Here is a 27,777-nt window from a genome sequence, read left to right as displayed (position 1 = left end):
ATGGAGGAAACAACTGCGTTTTCTGTCAACAACCCTCACAACACCCTCACATTTTCCTCCAAATTTTTTTGAAGTCATGTTGAAGCTATTATCATAAAGATAATATTTTCCAGTACAGTGGCTACTTGGTTAGAACGTTTGCCTTACGTCAATGACTGTATTATGCTCTGGTGCCACTCAATGATGGTTGTTCCTGTTGTGTGTAGAATAGAAATAGAGGGCGGGGACTAAGGCAAGAAAGCGCAAAGGATTAACCAATCAAGGGATTCAGATACAATTTGTGGGCCTGCACGTTATAATATATTATAATATATATTATTATCAGAAACTGGTGTGTATTTATTCCGCCTAATCTGTTGCAAAACGTTTCTTAAACGGAAGCAAACGAAATGGGGCGCGAGCTACCTGAATTTGTCCAATGGAAACTCGTTTTGCTCTCTTTGCTTCCGTTTGGTTTTTAAACGGTAAACGGGTTCCGTACTGAACACACGCTTGATGTTGACGTTACCTGTGCCTCAGTGTGCAGCACAACATAGCCACCCTTAAAGAGGCTTTTAACATCGATGTTTAGCCTGTGGCTAAAGTAGTTGAATTTCCTATTGACAGTATTAAATGAACGGACTTTACGCAATAGTGAAAGACACCGGATAATCTTAGCTAGAGAATCGGCTGATTTGGAATTTATGTCTAATTTCTCATCCATGCTAACATTAACTGGCTGGCTAAAATTGATGATGTGAGATGAGGCGGCAAGCGACCACATAGCTATCCAGCTAGTTGAAGAATACTCCAAGGAAAGAGAAGGAAAGACTGTTCACTTCTCTCACTCCTTTAACGCCAACTGGAATATCTTATCTGTTTTGACGATATGGTGTTTAACTCGTGAGCAAATGTCTAAGTTAGAGTTAATGTTAGTCTAACATGACACGCGCCACAGTTTCCCCACTTTTCAACTGGACCCAAGACTAGGGACTTTTCCTCAATGGAATTCAAGTAGTGGTAAGTGCCAGCTAGCCTGACCACCCATTTCTCTTTTGATATCTCCACCAGATGTGTTTTCGCTGGGCCTACAATGTAATTTGTTTCCAGCCAACAGTCTGACCCTGCCACACTTTGTTTGGTAGCTAAGCCACGTACTGTATGTGCTTAGCTACAGTGCCTTGCAAAAGTATTCAGACCCCCTTGTATTTCTTCACATTTTGTGTTACAAAGTAGGATTAAAATTGATTTAATTGTCATTTTTTTGTCAACAATCTACACAAAATACTTAAATGTCGAAGTGGAAATAAAATTCGAAAATGTTCAGAACTGAGCTGCAGGAAAGGAATGAATCTGCTCAAGGGATGTTACCATGGCATGAGGCTATTGGTGATTTTAAAACAGCTAGAGTTCAATGGCCTAAATGAAATCCAACACATCACTGAGTAACTGCCTCCTTATTTTCAAGCATGGTGGTGGCTGCATCAAATCAAATCAAATCAAATTTTATTGGTCACATGCGCCGAATACAACAGGTGCAAACATTACAGTGAAATGCTTACTTACAGCCCTTAACCAACAGTGCATTTATTTTAAACAAAAAAAGTAAGAATAAAACAACAACAAAAAAAAGTGTTGAGAAAAAAAGAGCAGAAGTAAAATAAAGTGACAGTAGGGAGGCTATATATACAGGGGGGTACCGTTGCAGAGTCAATGTGCGGGGGGCAGCGGCTAGTTGAGGTAGTTGAGGTAATATGTACATGTGGGTAGAGTTAAAGTGACTATGCATAAATACTTAGAGTAGCAGCAGCGTAAAAAGGATGGGGTGGGGGGGCAGTGCAAATAGTCCGGGTAGCCATGATTAGCTGTTCAGGAGTCTTATGGCTTGGGGGTAGAAGCTGTTGAGAAGTCTTTTGGACCTAGACTTGGCACTCCGGTACCGCTTGCCGTGCGGTAGCAGAGAGAACAGTCTATGACTAGGGTGGCTGGAGTCTTTGACAATTTTGAGGGCCTTCCTCTGACACCGCCTGGTATAGAGGTCCTGGATGGCAGGAAGCTTTGCCCCAGTGATGTACTGGGCCGTACGCACTACCCTCTGTAGTGCCTTGCGGTCAGAGGCCAAGCAGTTGCCATACCAGGCGGTGATGCAACCAGTCAGGATGCTCTCGATGGTGCAGCTGTAGAATTTTTTGAGGATCTGAGGACCCATGCCAAATCTTTTTAGTCTCCTGAGGGGGAATAGGCTTTGTCGTGCCCTCTTCACGACTGTCTTGGTGTGTTTGGACCATGATAGTTCGTTGGTGATGTGGACACCAAGGAACTTGAAGCTCTCAACCTGTTCCACTACAGCCCCGTCGATGAGAATGGGGGCGTGCTCAGTCCTCTTTTTTTTCCTGTAGTCCACAATCAACTCCTTTGTCTTGGTCACGTTGAGGGAGAGGTTGTTGTCCTGGCACCACACGGCCAGATCTCTGACCTCCTCCCTATAGGCTGTCTCATCGTTGTCGGTGATCAGGCCTACCACTGTTGTGTCGTCGGCAAACTTAATGATGGTGTTGGAGTCGTGCCTGGCCATGCAGTCATGGGTGAACAGAGAGTACAGGAGGGGACTGAGCACGCACCCCTGAGGGGCCCCCGTGTTGAGGATCAGTGTGGCAGATGTGTTGTTACCTACCCTTACCACCTGGGGGCGGCCCGTCAGGAAGTCCAGGATCCAGTTGCAGAGGGAGGTGTTTAGTCCCAGGATCCTTAGCTTAGTGATGAGCTTAGAGGGCACTATGGTGTTGAATGCTGAGCTGTAGTCAATGAATAGCATTCTCACGTAGGTGTTCCTCTTGTCCAGGTGGGAAAGGGCAGTGTGGAGTGCGATAGAGATTGCATCATCTGTGGATCTGTTGGGGCGGTATGCAAATTGGAGTGGGTCTAGGGTTTCTGGGATTATGCTGTTGATGTGAGCCATGACCAGTCTTTCAAAGCACTTCATGGCTACAGACGTCAGTGCTACGGGTCGGTAGTCATTTAGGCAGGTTATCTTAGAGTTCTTGGGCACGGGGACTATGGTGGTCTGCTTGAAACATGTTGGTATTACAGACTCAGTCAGGGACATGTTGAAAATGTCAGTGAAGACACTTGCCAGTTGGTCAGCACATGCTCGGAGTACACGTCCTGGTAATCCGTCTGGCCCTGCGGCCTTGTGAATGTTGACCTGCTTAAAAGTCTTACTCACATCGGCTACGGAGAGCGTGATCACATAGTCATCCGGAACAGCTGGTGCTCTCATGCATGCTTCAGTGTTGCTTGCCTCGAAGCGAGCATAGAAGTGGTTTAGCTCGTCTGGTAGGCTTGTGTCACTGGGCAGCTCGCGGCTGTGCTTCCCTTTGTAGTCTGTAATAGTTTTCAAGCCCTGCCACATCCGACGAGCGTCAGAGCCAGTGTAGTATGATTCAATCTTAGACCTGTATTGACTCTTTGCCTGTTTGATGGTTCGTCGGAGGTCATAGCGGGATTTCTTATAAGCGTCCGGGTTAGAGTCCCGTTCCTTGAAAGCGGCAGCTCTACCCTTTAGCTCAGTGCGGATGTTTCCTGTAATCCATGGCTTCTGGTTGGGGTATGTACGTACGGTCACTGTGGGGACGACATCATCGATGCACTTATTGATGAAGCCAGTGACTGATGTGGTGTACTCCTCAATGCTGTCTGAAGAATCCCGGAACATGTTCCAGTCTGTGCTAGCAAAACAGTCCTGTAGCTTAGCATCTGCGTCATCTGACCACTTTTTTTATTAACCGAATCACTGGTGCTTCCTGCTTCAGTTTTTGCTTATAAGCAGGAATCAGGAGGATAGAGTTATGGTCAGATTTGCCAAATGGAGGGCGAGGGAGAGCTTTGTATGCGTCTCGTGTGTGGAGTAAAGGTGGTCTAGAGTTTTTTTCCCTCTGGTTGCACATTTAACATGCTGGTAGAAATTAGGTAGAACGGATTTAAGTTTCCCTGCATTAAAGTCCCCGGCCACTAGGAGCGCTGCATCTGGATGAGCGTTTTCCTGTTGATTAATGGCCTTGTACAACTCATTCAGTGCAATCTTAATGCCAGCATTGGTTTGTGGTGGTAAATAGACAGCTATGAAAAATATAAATGAAAACTCTCTTGGTAAATAGTGTGGTCTACAGCTTATCATAAGATACTCTACCTCAGGCGAGCAAAACCTCGAGACTTCCTTAGTATTTGATTTTGTGCACCAGCTGTTGTTTACAAATATACACAGACCGCCACCCCTTGTCTTACCAGAGTCAGCCATTCTGTCCTGCCGATGTAGCGTATAGCCTGCTAGCTGAATGTTATCATTGTTGTCGTTCAGCCACGACTCCGTGAAACATAAGATATTACAGTTTTTAATGTCCCGTTGGTAGGATAACCGTAATCTTAAATCGTCCATTTTATTCTCAAAAGCTTGAACGTTGGCTAATAGGATTGATGGAAGAGGCAGTTTACTCGCTCGCCGTCGGATCCTTACAAGGCACCCGGATCTGCGTCCGCGATATCTCCGTCTCTTCCTCACGCGAATGACGGGGATTTGGGCCTTGTCGGGTGTCTGTATGATATCCTTCGCGGCCGCCTCGTTGAAGAAAAAATCTTCGTCCAATGCGAGGTGAGTAATCGCTGTCCTGATATCCAGAAGCTCTTTTTGGTTATAAGAGACGATGGCAGAAACATTATGTACAAAATAAATTACAAATAACGCGGAAAAACACACATAATAGTACAATTGGTTAGAGGGCTGTAAAACGGCAGCCATCTTCTCCGGCGCTGACTAGTGCGCAGGGGTGGTATGGGTATGCAAATCATGGTATGGGTATGCAAATACTGGGGCGTTTTTCAGGATAAAAAGAAACGGGATAGGGCAACAAAAACAAAAAATCTCTGTGTGTATCCTACCTGCCCCTTTTAAAGTACTACTTAAGTAGTTTTTGGGGTATCTTTACTTTACTATTTATGTTTTTTATTTTTACTACACTACATTCCTAAAAAATATCATGTACTTTTTACTCCACACATTTTCCCTGACACCCAAAAGTACTCATTACATTTTGGATGCTTAGCAGGACAGGAAATGGTCCAATTCAAGTCCCCTGTAGCTCAGTTGATAGAGCATGGCGCTTGCACTTATCAAGAGAACATCCCTGGTCATCTCTACTGCCTCTTGATCTGGAGGACTCACTAAACACACATGCTTCCTTTGTAAATTATGCTGGAGCGTGCCCCTGGCTAGCTGTAAAAAAACAAACAATTTGTGCCATCTGGTTTGCTTAATATAAGGAATTTGAAATAATTTATACTTTTACTTTTGATACTTAAGTATATTTAAAACCAAATACTTTTAGACTTTTACTCAAGTAGTATTTCACTGTGTGACTTTCAATTTTACATGAGTAATTTTCTATCAAGGTATCTTTACTTTTATGACAATTGGGTACAATTGGGTACTTTTTCCACCACTGGTAACCAAGAAGCTTGATCTTGACATCTAGCCACGTATTTCAAAATACCCCGGTATATGGTATGAATGGTATATCACACAAGCCTAATCAAAACACAATAATGTTGAATTTCTGCAATTGAATTGGCTACAATGGGAAATCATAGTAGTCACAAGCCACAGTTGGATTCACAAGTTTGGGCAGCACAGTACAGTACAGTGAATAAAAGTATAGTACTCTAGAGTTGCGTTCAGTATTGTACACACTAGAGCACACTAGAGTTGAGTACACTATAATGTACTGTACTGTACTAAACTCTACTATACTCTACCTTACTGTACTGTACTCTACTGTAATGAACTCTACTGTAATGTACTGAACTCTACTGAGCTCTACTGTGCTGTACTTTGATGTCCAATTTTGTGAAACATAGACGTCTATGATTGGTTCAGATTTGGTCCGAGCAACCAAATTTGGTCTTGTTTTGGTGCAGAGCTTATAAAAATAATAGTAATACCCAAATATGCAAAGGAGGCATATTTATACCTTTGTGTACCTATTTAGGATACATCACCATGGAAAATGACATTCATATCCATAATTATGCTTCTCTGTGTAGTACAGATGAGGGACCCATGATGAAATTCTGTTACCGCAATTATTTTACCGGGTGTAGCCTAAATCCACTTCACTTACTGTAGTTCATCAACCAAGATATTTTTTCAAAGCCAATGTGTCATGTCTTAGCTGACACCCTATTCTTTCTGCAGACATCGTTGAATCTTAATTCGGACCAGATATTTAAGGTTTCCTATGGAGGATTGACAGTATAATTTAAAACAAAATATTCTCATTCAAGTCAACATTCTCTGATGTGTTGTCCTCCAACCATCTTTGTGGTACCATTTGAAAGTTGACATTTAAATTGTATTCCCATTTTAGTATGTTTATCAGCCAAAACATGACACCCAACCTGTATTCAAGAGCATGTTGTCTCAACTGATGGGGGGCGCAACACAACCTTAGATTATGTAAAATAGGGTCTAAGATACAACATATGCAAATATGAAAAAAAATGGGAGTTTACACGTTTTTAGATAATTGATCTTAAAGGTAAAAAAATTATCATGTTTATTAAACGTTTTTTTCCAATAAATAATAAAATAGTTTGACAACACTGTTTGTAAGCTTTTAAATGATATCAATCTCAACCGTTTATATTTTCAGTGATGAAGACATGGATGTCTCATGTTATGGTGGGGTATGGGCAATTCCATGATAACGGAATTGAGCTGTGATTTCTTTCACTTAAAATATATGACAAACAAAAACCATTGATTTCAAAGTTTAACAAACCATACAACTCTGCACAAGGACTACTTTTAACAATTGACACTGAACATTTGATAAACACATTTACTGGAAGAACTGTGCAAATGCAATGTTTGGTAACACAATTTCAGTAGAATCTCCCTCCGTTTATTATGTGACCACATTTTCCAAAAACTCTGTTAAATCTCTGCTCCGAAAGAATTAGGTGTTAGCTATGACATTACACCTTGAGTTTGAAAAAATCTCTTTTGGTTATTGAACTACAGTAAGCGATAACGGAATTTCATCATGGGTCCCTGACCTAAATGCATCATTATGGATATGAATGTCATTCTCTTCATGGTGATGTATCCTAAATAGGCACACAAAGGTAGAAATATGCAATATCCTCCTTAGTATTATTCTACACACTGGCTATTATTTTGATGATCTCCAGCACCAAACAAGACCACATTTTGTTTGTCCCTACCGGACCAAATCTGAACCAATCATAGACGTCTATGTTTCACAAGTTTGGACATCAAAGTACAGCACAGTAGAGCTCATTAGAGTACTACTGCACAGAACAGTAGAGTTCAGTACAGTGCATAGATTATAGTAAAATAGAGTATAGTTCAGTACAGTAGAGTTTAGTACAGTAAAGTAGAGTACATTATAGTATACTCAACTCTAGTGTGCTCTACTGTGTACTGTACTGAACTCTGCTCCACTATTCTACTCTACTGTACACTACAGGACTGTAATATACTGAACTATACTCTACTCTACCTTTCTTTACTGTACTGAAGTCTACTTTACTGTACTGTGCTGTCCAAACTTGTGAAACATAGATGTCTATGATTGCTTCAGATTTTAAATGAAGGCTAGTCCGGACCGGACCAAAAAATAACTTTTCAACATTCATGGACGTCCAGTGTCGGTCGGTGCTCAGTGTGTGAGGATGCTGGTTGCAGTAAATGGAAGGAGAAGGGCTCATGGGTAGGTTTCAGTAGGAGCTGGGACAGGACATTAATGAGGGAGGGAGAGGGAGACTGTCCAGACTTTTCACACTCTTGCTTTGACCACCAGACGACAGAAAGAGAAAGAAAACAGGCAACAGCTGAACATAACAGTATGCTAGGGGGAGGGAGGACAGTAGCAGTAGACCCAACTGTGGTTTGTACTATGATTTCCCATTATAGCTAATTCAATTGCAGAAATTCCGTTACAATTTTATTTTATTTTGTTCTGCTACCAATTTGGTAACAGAATTTTGAGTTTTAATCACTTAATAATTCACAAACTGATATCAGTAAAAACACTAACTAATTGACAGGTCTACCTTTACTGTTACTTCTGGGAACTTTCATTATCCTCCCTCCTCATGAGGGAGAGAAATGACAAAATATCTGAAAGAAATGTTGGTTTTTGATAACGGAATTTCAAGGCACAAGGCAATATTTCTTAAACTTACAGAAGGCAGAAAAATGTATCCTAAACTAAATATAAGTGTTGATATTAGTTGGCAGGGGTCTTTACTTCAACATTATTGTGTTTTGATGTATTTCTAATACCTTTTAAGCCTTTTCTGGTAGATATTTTCTAAGACCCCTTTTCCATCTGTTTGACAAGAAATCAAAGCCTTTGCTTATTCCAAATTTTTAGGATGGAAAATGGTTGGAAATATATATATGCCTTTATTTCTGAAAAATATAGACCCTTAGCTTTCATTTGACACGTTCCTATGAACTTCACATGTTAGTGCTCATGGGACCTTTTACATGGAAATGACTGAATGTAAAATGGGTTAACTTTGGCATTCAGGTCCAAAAGGTTACTTTCTGATCACTTCTACAATGGGCAAATATGTATGGAAGGTTTAGTTCAAATCAAAGGGGGTGCTGTCAAAAAGTGACTGAATTCAAATGGATTTAACCCTCTAGCTGTCTCCCCCCCCCCCCCAGCCCAGTCAAAGCTATTCGCTGCTCTGGCACCCCAATGGTGGAACAAGCTCCCCCACGATGCCAGGACAGCGGAGTCACTGACCACCTTCCGGAGACACTTGAAACCCTACCTCTTTAAGGAATACCTGGAATAGTATAATAGTAATCCTTCTACCCCCCTTTACTACCACTGTCTTATGTCTAAACTAACACCTGACTTATTTCACCTACTAGCACTGACTTGTTTAAAGAAATGTACTTATTGTGATTGAGATGTAGTTGTCCCTGATTGCACTGACTTTGCTCACAGCTGCTTGTTTTAAGAAGTGAACTTACTGTGATCAAGATGTTGTTGTCCCACTGGCTATCCTAAGTTGAATGCACCAATTTGTAAGTCGCTCTGGATAAGAGCGTCTGCTAAATGACTTAAATGTAAATGTAATATGATCACCATCGTGTTGCTTTACAAAGTTTAGTACTTTATAGGCCTATTTTCTGTTTGTGCAGTCTTCTAGGAACCACAGTGTGAACAGCTTTGATAGAATAAAGTTTCAGAGGCTCAGGTTCCTTTTCTCCCTGCTGAATAGTAAACCGTGTTCTCCTCAGAGGGCTTAGGTTTAGGTTTTTTTATGCGAATGTATCATCTTATCATGACTCGGTACCATATACCAGGTACACATTAACAGTAGGCCAGGGCAATGTATATTTTTATGCCTATAAATCCTCTTCAATTAGCAGTCTTCTTTCCTGGAGCCAAATTAAATAGTGTATTTATCTTTAATTCTTCATACGGAGTGCAGCGTTGTGAATAACAGTAGCCTAACTGCTTAGAAGATCATGGTGTGCCCTTAGGTGATATTTCCATATATACCCTTATATGCTTTAAAAATGGATAAAAAGGCATGTGTCATCCATGTTATTTAGAACAATGGGGTCTGCGCCTCTGCAGAATGTGGAGTAGGACCAGTCCAGACTGCTGGATAATAGGACCTGAGTCCAGACTGCTGGATAATAGGACCTGAGTCCAGACTGCTGGATAATAGGACCTGAGTCCAGACTGCTGGATAATAGGACCTGAGTCCAGACTGCTGGATAATAGGACCTGAGTCCAGACTGCTGGATAATAGGACCTGAGTCCAGACTGCTGGATAATAGGACCTGAGTCCAGACTGCTGGATAATAGGACCTGAGTCCAGACTGCTGGATAATAGGACCTGAGTCCAGACTGCTGGATAATAGGACCTGAGTCCAGACTGCTGGATAATAGGACCTGAGTCCAGACTGCTGGATAATAGGACCTGAGTCCAGACTGCTGGATAATAGGACCTGAGTCCAGACTGCTGGATAATAGGACCTGATTCCAGACTGCTGGATAATAGGACCTGAGTCCAGACTGCTGGATAATAGGACCTGAGTCCAGACTGCTGGATAATTGGACCTGAGTCCAGACTGCTGGATAATAGGACCTGAGTCCAGACTGATAGCTAATAGGACCTGAGTCCAGACTGATCAATAATGAACTTGAATTATCAAGTGCAATAAAGTTCACTGTCTTCTTATCCCCCCCAGGTGAGGACAGCCGCATGGCAGACGAGCTGTACAAGAAGGTGCGCATCCTGTGCTGGGTGATGACGGGGCCCAACAACCTGCAGAAGAAGGCCCGCCACGTGAAGAACACCTGGAGCCGCCACTGTAACGTGGTGGTGTTCATGAGCTCTGTGGATGACCCTGACTTCCCCACCGTGGGCCTGGGCACCAAGGAAGGCCGCGACCAGCTCTACTGGAAGACCATCCAGACCTTCCACTACGCCCTGGAGAAACATGGCAACGAGGCCGACTGGTTCCTCAAGGCCGACGATGACGCCTACGTCATTGTGGACAACTTGCGCTGGGTGCTGGCCAACCACACGCCCGAGCACCCGTCTACTTCGGACGCAGGTTCAAGCCCTTCACCAAGCAGGGCTACATGAGCGGCGGGGCAGGCTACGTGCTGAGCAAAGAGGCCCTCAGGAGGTTCGTGGAGTGCTTTAAAACCAAGGTGTGCACCCACACCACCCACGTGGAGGACCTGGCCATGGGCCAGTGCATGGAGAAGGTGGGGGTGGTGGCTGGGGACGCCAGAGACACTGTCCTCAGGGAGACCTTCCACCCGTTTGTCCCCGAGCAGCACCTCACTGCCAAGTTCTCCAAGAGCTTCTGGTACTGGAGTTACTGCTACTACCCCATCTCAGAGGCAAGTACGATACAGTAGAGTATCTCAATACTGTGACTATCTATTTGTAAAAAATAAAATGTTTGATAGGTAGTTAACGTTAGCTAGCGCTAATCCGTTGTACCTGCACCAAATCTCCGGTATTTCTTATCCTACAGCTTGTTATTCATCTTCTTTTTAAATGTTGTAAATGTTTTGAGTACTTTTATCTCCAAAACACGTTCTCTCTTGTTCTTCTGCAGCAGACATATAGAGAGATTCTCAATTGGGCAAAAGTCTGACCTCTCCTTGACTCCTCCGTCCTCCCTCCTCATTGACTCGGAAACTGATAAGTGGTCGAGTCCTTGCGGAGAGTGTCAATTCATTAGTAGGCGAACGAAGGTATCACGGAAGTGTTTTAAAATCCTCCACACCCCCTTTCAATCAGCTGTTTTCTTGAAGGAGAAAAGCATGCACACATTTAAAAACGATATGCTACTTATCCTTTTATCTATAAATGTCTTGCACAACTACAGTTGAAGTCGGAAGTTTACATACACCTTAGCCAAATACATTTAAATTCAGTTTTTCACAATTCCTGACATTTAATCCTAGTAAGAATTCCCTGTCTTAGGTCAATTAGGATCACAACTTTATTTTAATAATGTGAAATGTCAGGATAATAGTAGAGAGAGTGATTTATTTAAGCTTTTATTTCTTTCATCACATTCCCAGTGGGTCAGAGGTTTACATACACTCAATTAGTATTTGGTAGCATTGCCTTCACATTTTTTTACTTGGGTCAAACGTTTCGGGTAGCCTTCCACAAGCTTCCCACAATAAGTTGGGTGAATTTTGGCCCATTCCTCCTGACAGAGCTGGTGTAACTGAGTCAGGTTTGTAGGCCTCCTTGCTTGCACACGCTTTTTCAGTTCTGCCCACAGATTTTCTATAGGTTTGAGGTCAGGGCTTTGTGATGGCCACTCCAATACCTTGACTTTGTTGTCCTTAAGCCATTTTGGCACAACTTTGGAAGTATGCTTGGGGTCATTGTCCATTTGGAAGACCCATTTGCGACCAAGCTTTAACTTCCTCATGATGCCATCTATTTTGTGAAGTGCACCAGTCCCTCCTGCAGCAAAGCACCCCAACAGCATGATGCTACCACCCCCGTGCTTCACGGTTGGGATGGTGTTCTTCGGCTTGCAAGTCACCCCCTTTTTCCTCCAAACATAACGATGGTCATTATGGCCAAACAGTTCTATTTTTGTTTCATCAGACCAGAGAACATTTCTCCTAAAAGTATGATCTTTGTCCCCATGTGCAGTTGCAAACCGTAGTCTGGCTTTTTTATGGCGGTTTTGGAGCAGTGGCTTCTTCCTTGCTGTGCGGCCTTTCAGGTTATGTCGATATAGGACTCGTTTTACTGGGGATATAGATACTTTTGTAACTGTTTCCTCCAGCATCTTCACAAGGTCCTTTGCTGTTGTTCTGGGATTGATTTGCACTTTTCGCACCAAAGTACGTTCATCTATAGGAGACAGAACGCGTCTCCTTGCTGAGTGGTATGAAGGCTGCGTGGTCCCATGGTGTTTATACTTGCGTACTATTGTTTGTACAGATGAACGTGGTACCTTCAGGCGTTTGGAAATTGCTCCCAAGGATGAACCAGACTTGTGGAGGTCTACAATTTTTTTTCTGAGGTCTTGGCTGATTTCTTTTGATTTTCCCATGATGTCAAGCAAAGAGGCACTGAGTTTGAAGGTAGGCCTTGAAATACATCCACAGGTACACCTCCAATTGACTCAAATGATGTCAATTAGCCTATCAGAAGCTTCTAAAGCCATGACTTAGTGTATGTAAACTTCTGACCCACTGGAATTGTGATACAGTGAATTATAAGTGAAATAATCTGTCTGTAAACAATTGTTGGAAAAATTACTTGTATCATGCACAAAGTAAATGTCCTAACCGACTTGCCAAAACGATTAGTTACCGGAGTGTAACTCCAGTTCTATGAGTGGAGCGGAGCCCCATAGGGGAGCTCTGCTCCTAGTGGTTTACCCTCTGCCCTAAGGCAGCAGCAGCCTGAGACAAAATTATGCACACACCTACAGCCAATAGGAGTACAGGTGTCCCTATAAGAGGGGATGCCTCCCCTCAATCAGCCTCCCGAGATATTTTTCTTCAGCGAGACTAGAGAGGGTCGGCAGGGCCTTAAGTCCTATGGGGCTCCGCTCCACTCATAGAACTGGAGTTACACTCCGGTAACTAATCGTTCTATATCGTGGAGCTCCGCCCCATAGGGGAGCTCTGCTCCTAGTGGTTTAAGGCGGAGCGTAGCGCTCCAAAATGTACTCCCTGCCGAGCCTAACACTTCCCATCGAAACGAGAAAGTCAGGCCTAGCAATGGCTGCAACCGAGTCCCGCAGTACTGCAACTAAAAACCCCTACGGGTGTCACAATATACCGTGTCATCGGTTAAAGACCCGCCCCACCTAGTCCAATGGCAATGCCAATGACTAGTGGGCAGATCACCAGAATAGAAGCCATACTAATCTGTACTAGCAGATAGATGTGCCTCAATATCCTGTGAAAACACTACCGACCACTAATGGAATGACACCAAGTGTCACTCTACATTGTAAACGCGGTAGACCGCCTCACTCACTCAATGGAATCCCAGAGATTAGTGGGCAGGAACAAAAACATGAGTCATACTAACTGAACAAGCAGATAGATGACCTCACATTCTGTTAATCAACGCATGCCTCTACTGTACTGACCCTGTCAGTCAGGATTCATGCCACAAAATATGTTTTCTTATCCAAAGCGGACCTGATGGAAACCCTGTCCATAGTCCTGCTTTTCCCTCTCTTCCTAGCTCAATATCTCCCTTCAGCTATGCTGAGTACAGACCGAGCCAAAGAGTTAGAAAACACATCTATCAAAAACACGTCTTCCTAACCAAAGCGGACCTGATGGAACCTATGTCCACAGTCCTGCTTCTCCTCTCTATCTTGCTCAAGATCTCCCTTCAGCCACGCTGAGTACAGATCGAGCCAGAGAGTTAGAAGACATATCTAAGAGATAGAAACGGATAAATGGAGACGGCGTCGACCAGGATGCTGCTCTACAGATATCCTCTACCCCTGTTCCTCTGAAAAGGGCAGTAGAAGCCGCTACTCCACGAGTGGAGTGAGCCCTGATACCCTGAGGCAATTGCCGCCCCGCTGCCTCATAAGCTGTCTCAATGCCTTCACAAAGCCAGTGAGACAACCACTGTTTTAAAGTGGTCTACCTAGTGCAGCCGCACCGTGACACACAAACAACTGAGGCGATGACCTGATCGCTGCTGTGCGCTCGACGTAACACGCCAAAGCGCGTACCGGGCACAGGCGATGGAGCTTTTCCTCACTCCTCTCTCTATGAGGAGGAGGAGAAAAAGCCCACAGCTCCACGGTCTGTGACCTATATGAACTCTTAATAACCTTCGGCACAAATGCCGGGTTAGGACGTAACACTGCTCTGCTCAGGTCACCATTGATGGCCAGGCAGTCAGGTCTCGTCGAAAGAGCACACAAATCACTAACCCGCTTAGCTGTAGTCAAAGCGAGCAACAGTGCTGTCTTAATAGACAGCATCTTGAGGGGTATTTGATTCAATGGCTCGAACGGCGACTTACATAGCGCTTTGAGTACCAAAACCAAAAAATCACACTGAGGAAGCGTGACTCTAGGTGTTGGCCTAAGTCGCCACGTTCCTAATAGGAAGCGTTTCACTAGAGGGTGGCTAAAGACATTGTCTCTGCCAAACCCCTCATGACAAGCTGAAATCGCTGCTGCAAACACCCTAATAGTGGCAGGCGATTTTTGCTTATCAAACATGAGCTGTAGAAAAGAGAGAATACTCTCCACCTGACAGCTCATGGGGTCTACACCTTGTGTGACACACCATCGTGAAAACACGTTCCATCTACTGGCATACATCTTAGAAGTGGAACTGGCACGTGAACCCTGTATGGTCCTGATCACTGCATCAGATAACCCACGGCGCTCTAGCCTGTCCCTCTCAGCAGCCAGGCCTTCAGTGGTTGGCCGATTATGGGCAATTTCCCTATCGTGCCTCCCGCCTGAGACAACGCGTCCCATCGATGTGGAATTGGCCAAGGTGGCGCAATCAACATCTGACTCATCTCCGCAAACCACGGAGCCCCCGGGCGATCGGGCGCTATCAGTATCACTGACAGCCCCCCTGACCTCACCCTGGCTAGCAGTGGGAGAATGCAGGACAGCGGAGGGAATGCATACAGGAGAACTCTCGGCCACGGTTGTTGCGCAAAGGCGTCCCTTCCCAGTGGCGGTTCGTCCTGTTCCCTCAGAGAGAACCACAGAGGACATTGCGCGTTCACACGTGACGCGAATAGGTCCACCTGGGCTCTCCCGAATTGTTCCCAAATCTGGAGAACAATGTCCGGATGCAGACACCACTCGTCGTCTCGAGGACCCCCTCTTGACATGAGGTCTGCTCCTACGTTCAAGTAGCCCGGAATGTGTGCTGCTCTCAATGAGCGAAGGTGCTCGTGAGCCCACAGCCACAATTCCTCTGCCGCCCGATGGAGAGCAGGAGACCTGACTCCTCCCTGGCGATTTATGTGAGCTACTGTGGTCCGGTTGTCTGACCAGACCAGCACATCGCGACCCCGAAGAGTACACGCGAAGTGGGTCAGAACCAGTCGAACCGTTTCCAACTCCAAGAGGTTGATATGACGACCTGATTGAGGCCACACACCTCCTATCGCTTGAGTCTGACATGTCCCTCCCCATCCTGTCAGGGACGCATCCGTGAATACTGGGATGTGAGAGGACACCTTTCCTATCGGGACTCCGTGCGTGAGAACGCGCGGGTTTCTCCAATAGTTCAGATCTGCACTGAGCGAGAGTGGAACCACCACCAACCGATGACGTTGACGCAATGGGTCTAGACTTAGTTGGGCGAACCATCGCTGCATCCTGCGCATATGCAGGAGTCCCAGCGGAACCACAGAGTGGGCTGACGACATGAGACCCAAAAGTGACATGATCGACAGCGCCGTCACCGTGTGATTCAGACGACACTTCCTTAGGGCTAGCAACAAGCCTCATCCTCACAGTGTCTAGCTGTATCCCCAGGTAGACAATCTGATGAGTGGGCCAGGGCGCGCTCTTTTTCCAATTCACAGCAAACCCCAGACTTGTGAGATGCATCACTGTCTGTGTTGTGTGAGTGATCGCCAGCTCTGCTGACGGGGCGAGAACCAGTAGGTCGTCCAGGTAGGCTAGTAGCCGTATTCCCTGACGACGCAACGGTTCCAATGCCGCCTCCACACACTTGGAAAATGTGCGAGGTGCCAGGGCGTACCCAAATGGCATCCTCGTGTATTCGTACGCCACCCCTTGAAAGGCGAACCGCAGAAACTTCCTGTGACGCAGCTGAACCGGCACATGAAAGTACGCGTCCTTTAGGTCTATGCTCGTACAAAAGTCCCCTCTCTGGACACATTCCAGCAGACGTTTTGTCGTTAGCATTCGGAAGGGCCGTTTGGTTATGCTCTCGTTGAGAATGCGTAAATCCAAAATCGGCCTCACTCACCCCGTCTTTTTGGGCACTAGGAAATAAGGCGAATATAGCCCTTTGTTCCTTTGCTCCCGGGGAACTACTGTCACCGCCTCCTTCACCAAAAGTTCCGTAATCTCTCATCAGAGCGGCCACTTTGTCTGGCGTTTTCATCACCGTCTCCACCACTCCCCTGAACGGGGGTGGGGTCCGGTGGAATTGGAGAGCATAACCCTTCTGCAACGTCTGTTCTAGCCAGCGTGAGAGGGTGCAGCTTCTTCGCCACTGCCAGCAATGCAGAGAAAGTGGCTGGGCACGAAGCTGTGGTGCATCCAGTAGGAAGGACCTGTATTCCTCTATGGCCCTTACCGCCACTGTTCCCCAACATTGAAGTGGTGGAACAGCCCAAGGTGGGCCTCCCGTGAAAGGGAGAGGAACTATCAATGTGTTCTGAGAAAGAAAGAGGAGCAGGGACGTCGGTTAAACCCGTAACCGTCGTATTCCTGCCCTCCTTGAACGCATCGCGGGTCTGAATTGCGCTGACCGAGGCCACAGCCTGCGGCAGGGCACCATCCCCAGCAAGCGATTGCGTCATCTTAGGTGACTGCAATTCGCTATCAGAGCCCTTCACTACAGTACTCCTAGAAGTCTGTAGTATGAGGTCTCTATGAGGTAAAACAAGGCGGCGCCTTGATACCTTCTTAACTTTCACCTTCTGTGTGTGTTCAACTCTGCACCCCTGGTGGGTTGATTCACGCTCAGTGTGGTGAGTACTGGCTCGTTCTGTCAGGGGAGCTGATACTTTGGTTATACCCATAACCCTAGTAATCCTGCCCTCCGTGAACGTAGCATGGGTCTGAATCGCATTAACCGAGACCTTGGTCTGCGATAATGCGCCGTCCCCAGATAGCTGCTGTGTTACAATGCCTGGGGGCGTCGATACTCTGGGCACCTTGGTGACCGCGGTAATCGGGCCCTCCGTGAACGCAGCATGGGTCTGGCTCGTACTAGTGGAGACCTTAGTCTGTGCTAGTGCGCCATCCCCAAATAGCGGCTGCGTCCTCATGTCAGAATCTGACCGGGACTGCTGCCTTCTATGTAAAGCACTTCTTATACGTGAAGTGTGATGTGACGACCTGATTGAGGTCTTCTGGATACCTACTCTTAGTGCCTGTTCAGCAACGCACCCTCGGTGGGCTGAGCGGCTCTTAGAGTGGTAAGGAAGAGAGGGTGAGATTTGAACGCTCTCGGACGTATTATGGAAAAGAGGCTCTTTTTTGACAAAGTCAGGTGGAGCCAACTCTTTATTAAATACATCAACAAAGGCATTTACATCAACACCCATCCCTTCAACCGAAGGGTGGGGGGGAACAGTGGGCACGTTCGACACCATCGATGCGTCCTCCATCCTCTCCCCCGCGTCCCGTCACGTACGCCTCCTCTTGCCTCCCTTGGAGGGCCAGGTCGGCGTCCTCGTCACCTCCCTCGCCGGCTGTAGTGGGGCTACCGTAGCTGCTGGGAGGGCCGGGCCCGTTTCCTTGCTGCTCGTGGCCGCCGGATGACGCCGATTACGCCGCCTCGCCGTAGACCCCGGTCTACTTAGAGGGGCGGAGGTAGATGGCCTTTGGGATGGAGGGGGGCCGAGTCGTCCTGCCAACGGCAGGTGCTTGGCCAGCTGCTTCTTCTCCTCCTCTAGCTTAGAAAAACGCTCCGTCGCCTCTTTGACTGCAACCCCAAAGAGGCCGTCGTCAGAGAGGGGGGCGTTCAAGAGAGACGTCCTGTCTGCCTCTTTCATGGATGTCAAGGACAACCAGAGGTGTCGTTCCCCGACCACCGAAGTGGCCATGGACCTCCCCGCGCAGACTGCGGACGCCTGTGTCAGGTGGAGTATTGCGCCAGAAATTCTGGACGCCTCCTCCACCTCCTCCGGTGCCAGCTCTGTCTTGCCCGTGGTTAAACGGGACAGAGAGGCCGCCTTCCTTGGCCTGGAATAAGGACCGCCCTCCATCATATCAACCTCCGGTGCGGAGGGAAGAGGGGGCAGCCTAATTACCAGCCGTTGAGCAGCTCTCTCAATGAGACCCAGAAAATCCGATCTCAGAGCTCGTATCCCCTTCGCTATAGGGACTACAAGCCCTCTCGCTCTCCAAAGGAAAGGGGGGCTTGAAAGTATGAGGGACGGGGTCCGACTGTTCCATTGGAATGCCAGACCCCTCCTCAAAGTCCCTATCTTCCCCAGAGTCTGCGCCGTCGGACGACGCCTCTGAAGCAGAGGCTAGTATCGACAGCACATCCTCAAGGGGGATGTCCTCCCTGAAAAACGCCCAACGCTGCTTCCTCTCCTTTAAAGAAAGGAGGGCGCAGGAGGCGCAATTCGGGGGACTGCAGACGCCTTCCTTGGCATGCTGGGATCCCAAACACACGAAACATAGGTCGTGGTGGTCACCGGCCGCCATGGAAGTGCATCTGCACTGAGCTCTGAAAAGAGCTTTTGGGGGTGGAAAATCTCCCGGTGTGCTCATTTAGACGACGTTGATGACTGGAATATCAACGGCGTTTTTCGTCCTGAGTCTTGTGCTTCGTCTCTTCTTGGCTCTTCAGTCTAGTCATCCAGTCGCTGAAGAAAAAGGGAGCCCTCTTATAGGGACACCTGTACTCCTATTGGCTGCAGGTGTGTGCATAATTTTGTCTCAGGCTGCTGCTGCCTTAGGGCAGAGGGTAAACCACTAGGAGCAGAGCTCCCCTATGGGGCGGAGCTCCACGATATAGAACTATAGTTTGTTAACAAGGAATTTGTGGAGTTGTTGAAAAACACGTTTTAATGACTCCAACCTAAGTGTACGCCCATGGGGCGGCGCACAATTGGCCCAGTGTCGTCCAGGGTAGGGGAGGGAATGGCCGGCAGGGATGTAGCTCAGTTGGTAGAGCATGGCATTTGCAACGCCAGGGTTGTGGGTTCGATACCAGTATGAAAAAAAAAATGTATGCACTCACTAACTGTAAGTCGCTCTGGATAAGAGCGTCTGCTAAATGACTAAAATGTAAATGTTAACTTCCGACTTCAACTGTAACTTAATTTGTTTTTATCACTCTATACTTATGGGGGGGAATCCACCCCTGTAAACGTAATTTGCTTGATGACACACAAGTAGAGGAGAGTCTCATTTCATACAAGCACATTTGTTTCCACGTTTGTTTTTCAAAAAGAGGAGAGGACAGAGGAAAGGTGAGCAACACCAGTTGAGATTCTCCCATATAGGGTTGCAAAAATCCCCAAATCCCTGTTTTTCCAGAAAACCCAGTTGGGAAAACGTGGTAATTTTGGGAAAGTTACCTGATTTTTGAAACCCTAAGTGAGCAAATGTTTGGAACATTGAATCACAATAAAATCGCAGTATCAAATCGCAATACATATAGAATCATGATACATATCGTATCGACACCCAAGTATTGTGATAATGTCATATCGTGAGGTACCTGGCAAAGAAAAACATAATTACCAGACTGATCAATAGACCAAGGTGTCATGGACTATTTACTGAATGCCCAGGATAATACCAGGTGTTGATAATAACTGTCCTTGTTACGAACCCCGTGGCTCTAAACATCTAGGGTGGATGGACATGAGACCCGTAACATAAATTATGCAAATTAGGAGTGTGACATGGAACAGTGAGAACAAAAATGACACAACAACCATGAACTACCGTCAAACACAAATGGTTTATTTCTGAACACACGGTAAAGGTTTGGGAAAAAGGGCTGAGCAGGACCCAAGAAATGAAACAATAGTGTAAAACACCCCTAAACTGATCTTGCCTGCCTCAAGAACCGCTAGGCTACTGCTACCATACAAAAATACAGTGGGTGGTCCGCTCAGGTCTAACTAGTGTTTATAGACAGTTCTTTCTACGGGAATTGTATGCCCAAGGGCAGCTAGCTCAAACTCCCCTTTTCCCAGAAACACACAATAGTTACCACACAGAGTAACCAGCAAATTAATGAGTACTCTAAACACAGGACATCACAGTATCCATTACTCACATACAAAACAGTGGTCTAACAAAATTACCAACCAGAGTAACCGGCAACTTAGTGAGTAAACAAAAACAGGACACCACAGTGTCCATACTCACATACAGAAATAGTCTCTCTCTCACAACAAACACAAGTGACTGGTTTTTATATAATGGGATGTGTGATTGAAAAAACGAGTAACAGGTGGTGCAATGCACAGGAATGTTCACTGATTGGTCCAATCAGCAGACACCTCAACGACCACCAATCAGGAACATACAGGACACCTGTGATTAGGGCAGAAGGAGTAGAAACACACAAACACAGGATACCTGTATCCGTAACACTCCCACCCTTAAAAGAGCAAACCACAATGGTTTGCGACACACGTACCATCACAACACCCAAAATTCAATAATCATCCTGCCGGGATAACAAAAAAAAAAAACTAGATCATTACACACGAGACAAAGCATCTGCCAACACATTATCCAACCCCTTTTTGTGGCGGATCTCCAAATTATAATTTTGCACGACAAGTGCCCAACGCATAAGGCGTTGGTTCTGGTTGTACATCCGGTGGAGAAAAACTAAGGGGTTATGGTCAGTATACACTATCACTGGTAATGCACTGGAACCAACATAAACTTCAAAGTACTGCAGAGCTAACAACAAAGCTAGAGCTTCTTGTTCAATGGTGGAATAGTTTGTCTGACATTTGTTAAATTTCCGTGAAAAATAACAGACAGGATGGTCCACTCCACTCTGGCCCTGCTGCAGTAGAACAGCACCAGCACCTCTGGCACTTGCATCTACCTCCAGTTTAAACGGTCGTTCAAAATCTGGCGCAGCAAGAACAGGAGTACTACATAAGAGTGCTTTAGCAGTGTTGAAAGCAGTACAACAATCTTCAGACCATACAAATTTTCTCGCCGGACTGAGCAAATCCGTTAATGGAGCAACTACCGCAGAGAAATTTTTACAGAAACTACGGTAGTAGCCAACCATCCCTAAAAACCGGCGTAGCTCTCTTCTGGTGGTAGGTGCGGGAAATGCATTTATAGCTGAGACCTTGGCATCTACAGGGCGCACCTGACCATGGCCAATCTGTTTACCGAGATAAGTAACAGCGGCCTTCCCAAACTCGCACTTTGCTAAGTTCAGGGTTAGAGAAGCGGCTGCTAGACGTTCACACACTATCCTTAGAGTTTTAACATGATCAGACCACTCAGTTGAATAAATTACCAGATCATCAAGGTAAGCACTACAATTAGGAACTCCAGCCAATACTGTGTTAACCAGGCGTTGGAAAGTGGCTGGTGCGTTCCGCATCCCAAATGCCATGACAGCATATTGTAGGAAGTGATCTGGGGTCACAAAGGCAGAGATGTCGGAGGCACGTGGGGTTAACGGCACCTGCCAGTAACCTTTTAGAAGATCTAGTTTGGTTACATAAGTAGCAGCACCAACAGTATCAATACAGTCATCCAGTCTGGGTAACGGGAACGAGTCGGGCACTGTGACAGCATTGACTTTCCGATAGTCCGTACATAATCTGGATGTCCCATCAGGTTTAGGAACCAGAATGCACGGAGAACTCCAAGGACTTGAACTTGGCATAGCCAGGTTATTCTCCAGCAAATAACCGACCTCACCCCTCATTATCTTTCTTTTAGAGACGTTGACACGATAAGGATGTTGCTTGATAGGTGCAGCGTTTCCAACATTAATGTCATGTTCTAACACATTTGTACATGTAGGAACATCATTAAAAAGACACGGAAAGCTGTGTAATAGTCTCACAATATCATCTGACTGTCTGTCCGTTAAATGAATCAGGCTTGACGGGAGAGACAGCAGCATCTCTGAATTGGGCAATCTAGCACACTGCTGCTGAGTATTGCGCAACTCCAAACCATCTCCGTCCACATCATTAACATGACCTCCCACTACAGCCGTAGCAGCAATAGAGACAGCCGACTCGGCCAGTTTCTCTGGACTGTCTACCTGAGTGACGGGTCTGGTGTGGTATGTCTTCAACATGTTAACGTGGCACACACGAGATTGGCGTTTTCTATCAGGAGTCTGTATCACGTAGTCAGTTTCACTTAGTTTCTTTTCAATGACATAAGGACCAGAGAAACGTGCTGACAATGACGCTCCTGGCACAGGCAACAATACAAGAACTTGGTCACCTGGCTGCAGTGAACGAGAAACAGCCTGTGTGTCATAGTGTCGTTTCATCCGTTTCTGTGAGGAAGACAGCGCTTCCTTTGCTAGAGCACAGGCAGCATGTAGGCGCTCACGAAAGCGACTAACGTAGTCCAACACATTTTCTTTCACACACAACTCTTGTGACAAAAACTGATCCTTAAGGACTTTCATAGGTCCTCTCATGGTGTGTCCAAACACCAGTTCAGCTGGGCTGAACCCTAGGGATTCCTGTACTGTCTCACGGACAGCAAACAACACTAGAGGAACTCCCTCATCCCAATCTTTCTCAGATTCCAAGCAATATTTACGGAGCATAGACTTCAGTGTCTGATGCCAACGTTCAAGCGCACCCTGAGACTCTGGGTGATATGCGCTTGACACACGGTGTGTAACTGACAAGGATTTTAACACTTGTTTGAAAAGTTTAGAAAGGAAATTCGTACCCTGATCAGTTTGTATCACCTTAGGTAACCCAAAAGTTGAGAATAATTTGATCAACGCTTTACTCACCACCGGAGCAGTAATCCTTCGCAGAGGAATGGCCTCTGGGTACCTGGTGGCCACACACATAATTGTCAACATAAACTGGTTACCAGATTTTGTTTTTGGTAATGGTCCAACACAATCAACCATCACATGTTCGAAGGGTTCACCTATGGCCGGTATGGGACAAAGAGGCGCGGGGGAAATAACCTGGTTCGGTTTCCCAACTACTTGACAGGTGTGGCAAGTCCGACAGAACTGAGCCACATCTTGTTTTAAGCCAGGCCAAAAGAAATGTCGCAAAACTCGATCATAAGTCTTGGTGACTCCCAGATGTCCGGACCACTGGTGATCATGAGCGAGGGATAAAACATTTTGTCGAAAGGCTGTAGGAATCACTATTTGGTAAACAGCATTCCAATCTCCGCCAGCGTCAACATGGGATGTCCATTTACGCATGAGGAGATTACCATCAATGAAGTATGCCATGTTTTTCTTCTTTAGCTCATCCTCTGAGACAACACTAGAAAAACATTTAGCCAGGCTAATGTCAACCTGTTGGTTAGCGATCAGCTGCTCACGAGTAACTGGTAACTGTATTGCCTCAGCAACAAGTTCCACATCCTTCTTCCTTTCTCTGGACTGTTGGTCAGACTGCACCAGCTTACCAGAGGTAGCACCCGAACTATCCTCTGGGTCACACTCTCTGAATAGAATCGTGTTCGACAAATCTATCACTTCACCCACTTGTCGTGCTTGAGCACGTGTGACAGCACAAGCGGGGAACACATCTGGATAACCCTGTGCCAGCTCCTCGGAGAGAGACTGGTCACTTTTATCCAATACCTCCAATACGGGTATCACCTTTCCTCCGGCAATATCGTTGCCCATTATAAATGTCACACCTTTTACTGGCAACATAGGACGTACGCCCACTCTGAACAATCCACTGACTAACTCAGAGTGTACGTTCACAAAGTGCAATGGCACTGGGACAAATCCCATTTCAATTCCTTGTACTAACACACTGGAACCACAATATGTATTATTAGACAAGGGCAACACATCAGCTAGTATGAACGACTGCGCCGCACCAGTATCTCTGAGGATTCTAACTGGACGCTGAGACGCTTCGTCATCTGATATAGAAACAAACCCCTCAAAAATGAACGGTTCATAACTGTGATCTGGGACAGGGACTTTCAAACCACATTCACTATGAGGCCTCTGTCTTGATTCCGGCCCCACAACCGTACGAATCAGCCCAACACCCGTTGGCGGCCTGGCGTGCTGAGGCATCCCCTGTTTGCGTTTAAGCAAAAAGCAATCACTAACCAAATGTCCCACCTTATGACAATAGAAACAGTGACGCACATCTTTTGGGCGTGCTGGATGTACTGCTGGTCGACTACGACTAAAAGTTAGCAACTCCGCAGCCCTGCTCTCCGTACGAGCCGAAAACACGCTCTTATGCGTCAACACAAACTCGTCTGCCAATACAGACGCTTCCGACAGTGAGGATACTTTCTGTTCGTTCAGATAAACTACAATGCGTTCCGGTAAGCAATTTTTAAACTCTTCTAACAAGATTAACTCCCGTAGAGAGTTAAAATCAGTTACCTTACTAGCACTGTGCCATTTGTCAAACAGATTTCCTTTGTCTCTAGCAAACTCCACACTTTTTATGAGACCTAAATCTCTGTCGATATGCCTCAGGAACAAGCTCATAGGCACGAAGAACAGTAGCTTTGACCACATCATAATTCAAACTGTCTTCAAGAGGTAGCGCTGCCAGAACCTCTTGGGCTTTACCTGTTAGTTTACACTGAAGTAATAGGCACCATACCTCTTCGGGCCATTTCAATGCTACCGCTATCCGTTCAAACACACTGAAATAGGAATCAACCTCTGACTCCCTGAACACAGGTACCAAGGTGATCTGCCTACTAATATCAAACGTAGCAGATGACACAGCTGGTGAGGATGGCTCACTAGCAGGCATAGTATTAGCAGAGACTAACCTCGCTGTTTCTGCCTCTAGTTCCATTTTACGCATCTCCAGTTCCATCTTACGCGTCTCCAGTTCTTGATCAAGCCTACGCGTCTCCAGTTCTTGATCAAGCCTACGCGTCTCCAGTTCCATCTTACGCGTCTCCAGTTTGTCTAGCCTGATTTGTGCCCGCTCTTCCGCCTCCATTTGGAGCCGTGTCAAGCGGACATCCATCCTGGCATCACTGTCAGTCAGTGGGGAGAGTGGGTCATAACGGGGCAATGTGGCCGGAGCCTTAGCCTCGTCCTCAGACACTGATGGGCTTACAGGAACAGCCACCACCTCCCCTACAGGAGCAGCAGACTCAGGCGGCGGTAACTCAAGCACTCGCTCGCTCAACAATATCGCTAGCACTACTTCCCTAACTTCTGCTTTCACTAAACCCCTCGGTATGGGTACAGAAAAGTGGTCAGCCAAAGCCTGTAGATCCACTCTACAGCAATTCTCAAAAACCTCCCACGTAGGGTTTTCCAAAAATGCATCCAACTCAAAAGTAGCCATCCTACTAGCAACACGAGCCGTCGACTACTGAACACAAAAAAAAACAGGTAGTTACAGCTGCCAAGCTCAACACTGAACCAGACACTTACTAATTTGCATGAGTAGCATGGGATAGATCCCAGACGAGCCCCCACTTTATGTTACGAACCCCGTGGCTCTAAACATCTAGGGTGGATGGACATGAGACCCGTAACATAAATTATGCAAATTAGGAGTGTGACATGGAACAGTGAGAACAAAAATGACACAACAACCATGAACTACCGTCAAACACAAATGGTTTATTTCTGAACACACGGTAAAGGTTTGGGAAAAAGGGCTGAGCAGGACCCAAGAAATGAAACAATAGTGTAAAACACCCCTAAACTGATCTTGCCTGCCTCAAGAACCGCTAGGCTACTGCTACCATACAAAAATACAGTGGGTGGTCCGCTCAGGTCTAACTAGTGTTTATAGACAGTTCTTTCTACGGGAAATGTATGCCCAGGGGCAGCTAGCTCAAACTCCCCTTTTCCCAGAAACACACAATAGTTACCACACAGAGTAACCAGCAAATTAATGAGTACTCTAAACACAGGACATCACAGTATCCATTACTCACATACAAAACAGTGGTCTAACAAAATTACCAACCAGAGTAACCGGCAACTTAGTGAGTAAACAAAAACAGGACACCACAGTGTCCATACTCACATACAGAAATAGTCTCTCTCTCACAACAAACACAAGTGACTGGTTTTTATATAATGGGATGTGTGATTGAAAAAACGAGTAACAGGTGGTGCAATGCACAGGAATGTTCACTGATTGGTCCAATCAGCAGACACCTCAACGACCACCAATCAGGAACATACAGGACACCTGTGATTAGGGAAGAAGGAGTAGAAACACACAAAAACACAGGATACCTGTATCCGTAACAGTCCTATTTAAACCAGTTCTACCAGTGCTGCTGCTATGCCAATGTGGCCACAGTTAATGAGTGGGTAAAGCCTTTTGGCCCAATTATCTTTCACCTTGGCTTTATCCTGATACACACATGTAAAGCAGCTCATTCTTTGATATGGCTTTGTTATGGTTTAAAAAGCAATCAGTTATTCCTTGGATTTATTGGTTTTACCATGTGTAGGCTATTCATTGTCAGTGGGATCTAACTGTGTGGCAAGTGTGACTATGTGGTTGCTATAGTATTGTACTACCTGGTATTTTGTATAGCATCTCGGGAGATGTCCTTATTGAACCAAGGCAGAACTGGGACAGGTTGAAAGAAAACAGGGAAAAACAAGGGACTGATTGTGTTCCCACGTAATAGTGTGTAATCAACTTTTTGACTTACTGACAAAATGAGACTAGCACTACTATAGCATTACTAGTACATTGTCCCCTGTCCAGTATGTTGTTGTGTAATGCTAAACTGATCAAAGGCCTTGGTCTGCCCTCACTGTCTGTACCCTTCCCCATCCTGGCTCTAATCCTGGTGTTTTGTACCCTAGGGGGCAAATTGCTGCTCGGACCTGTCTGTGTCTTTCCACTATGTGGACGCGTCCCTCGTGTACCTGTTGGAGTACTACACCTACCACCTGCGTGCCTTTGGCTACAGGTACCGCTACCAGACCCCGGGCCCCCTGGGCTATAAGATGGAGGCGTGGGACGGGTCAGAGGGGGGACACTCGTACTCCAAATAGCAGCCAGCCATCCCGAGGGTGCCGCTGGCGAGGGGGAGGGTCCGTCCAGGACAGACAGGAAACAGGAAGTGGTGCCTCCTGCTGCTGCAGGGGAGAAAGACCCACCTGCTGCTGCAGAGGATGAGTAGCAGTAGCAGCCTTGTTTGTCTGTATGTCTGAGAGGAGTGTGTGTGGGTATGCTTGCTTTTGAGCATGCATGTTTTTACACATATGTGCAAGCACCTGCACAAGTGATTACTGAAGTGAAGAGACGGTGCAAACTGTGGTGCCTCCAAAGAAGCGTGCAGGTGGTGATGGATCTGCAAAGAATTTCTACTGTGGCTGAAAGATT

General features: G+C 46.1%; 1 pseudogene across 1 annotated transcript; it reads left to right on the top strand.

The window, feature by feature from the left end:
- Positions 1 to 920: 920 nt before the first annotated feature.
- Positions 921 to 27,777, top strand: LOC311134002 (glycoprotein-N-acetylgalactosamine 3-beta-galactosyltransferase 1-B-like; annotated as a pseudogene). The gene is made up of 3 exons (XR_014615383.1): positions 921 to 999; positions 10,280 to 10,943; positions 27,255 to 27,777. The product of XR_014615383.1 is annotated as a glycoprotein-N-acetylgalactosamine 3-beta-galactosyltransferase 1-B-like (transcript).

This window comes from Coregonus lavaretus (assembly GCF_964263955.1).
Source record: "Coregonus lavaretus genome assembly, chromosome: 8".
Taxonomy (NCBI): Eukaryota; Metazoa; Chordata; class Actinopteri; order Salmoniformes; family Salmonidae; genus Coregonus; species Coregonus lavaretus.
Note: the sequence above shows the minus strand (reverse complement) of the source record. Positions and strands in the feature narration are given on the sequence as shown.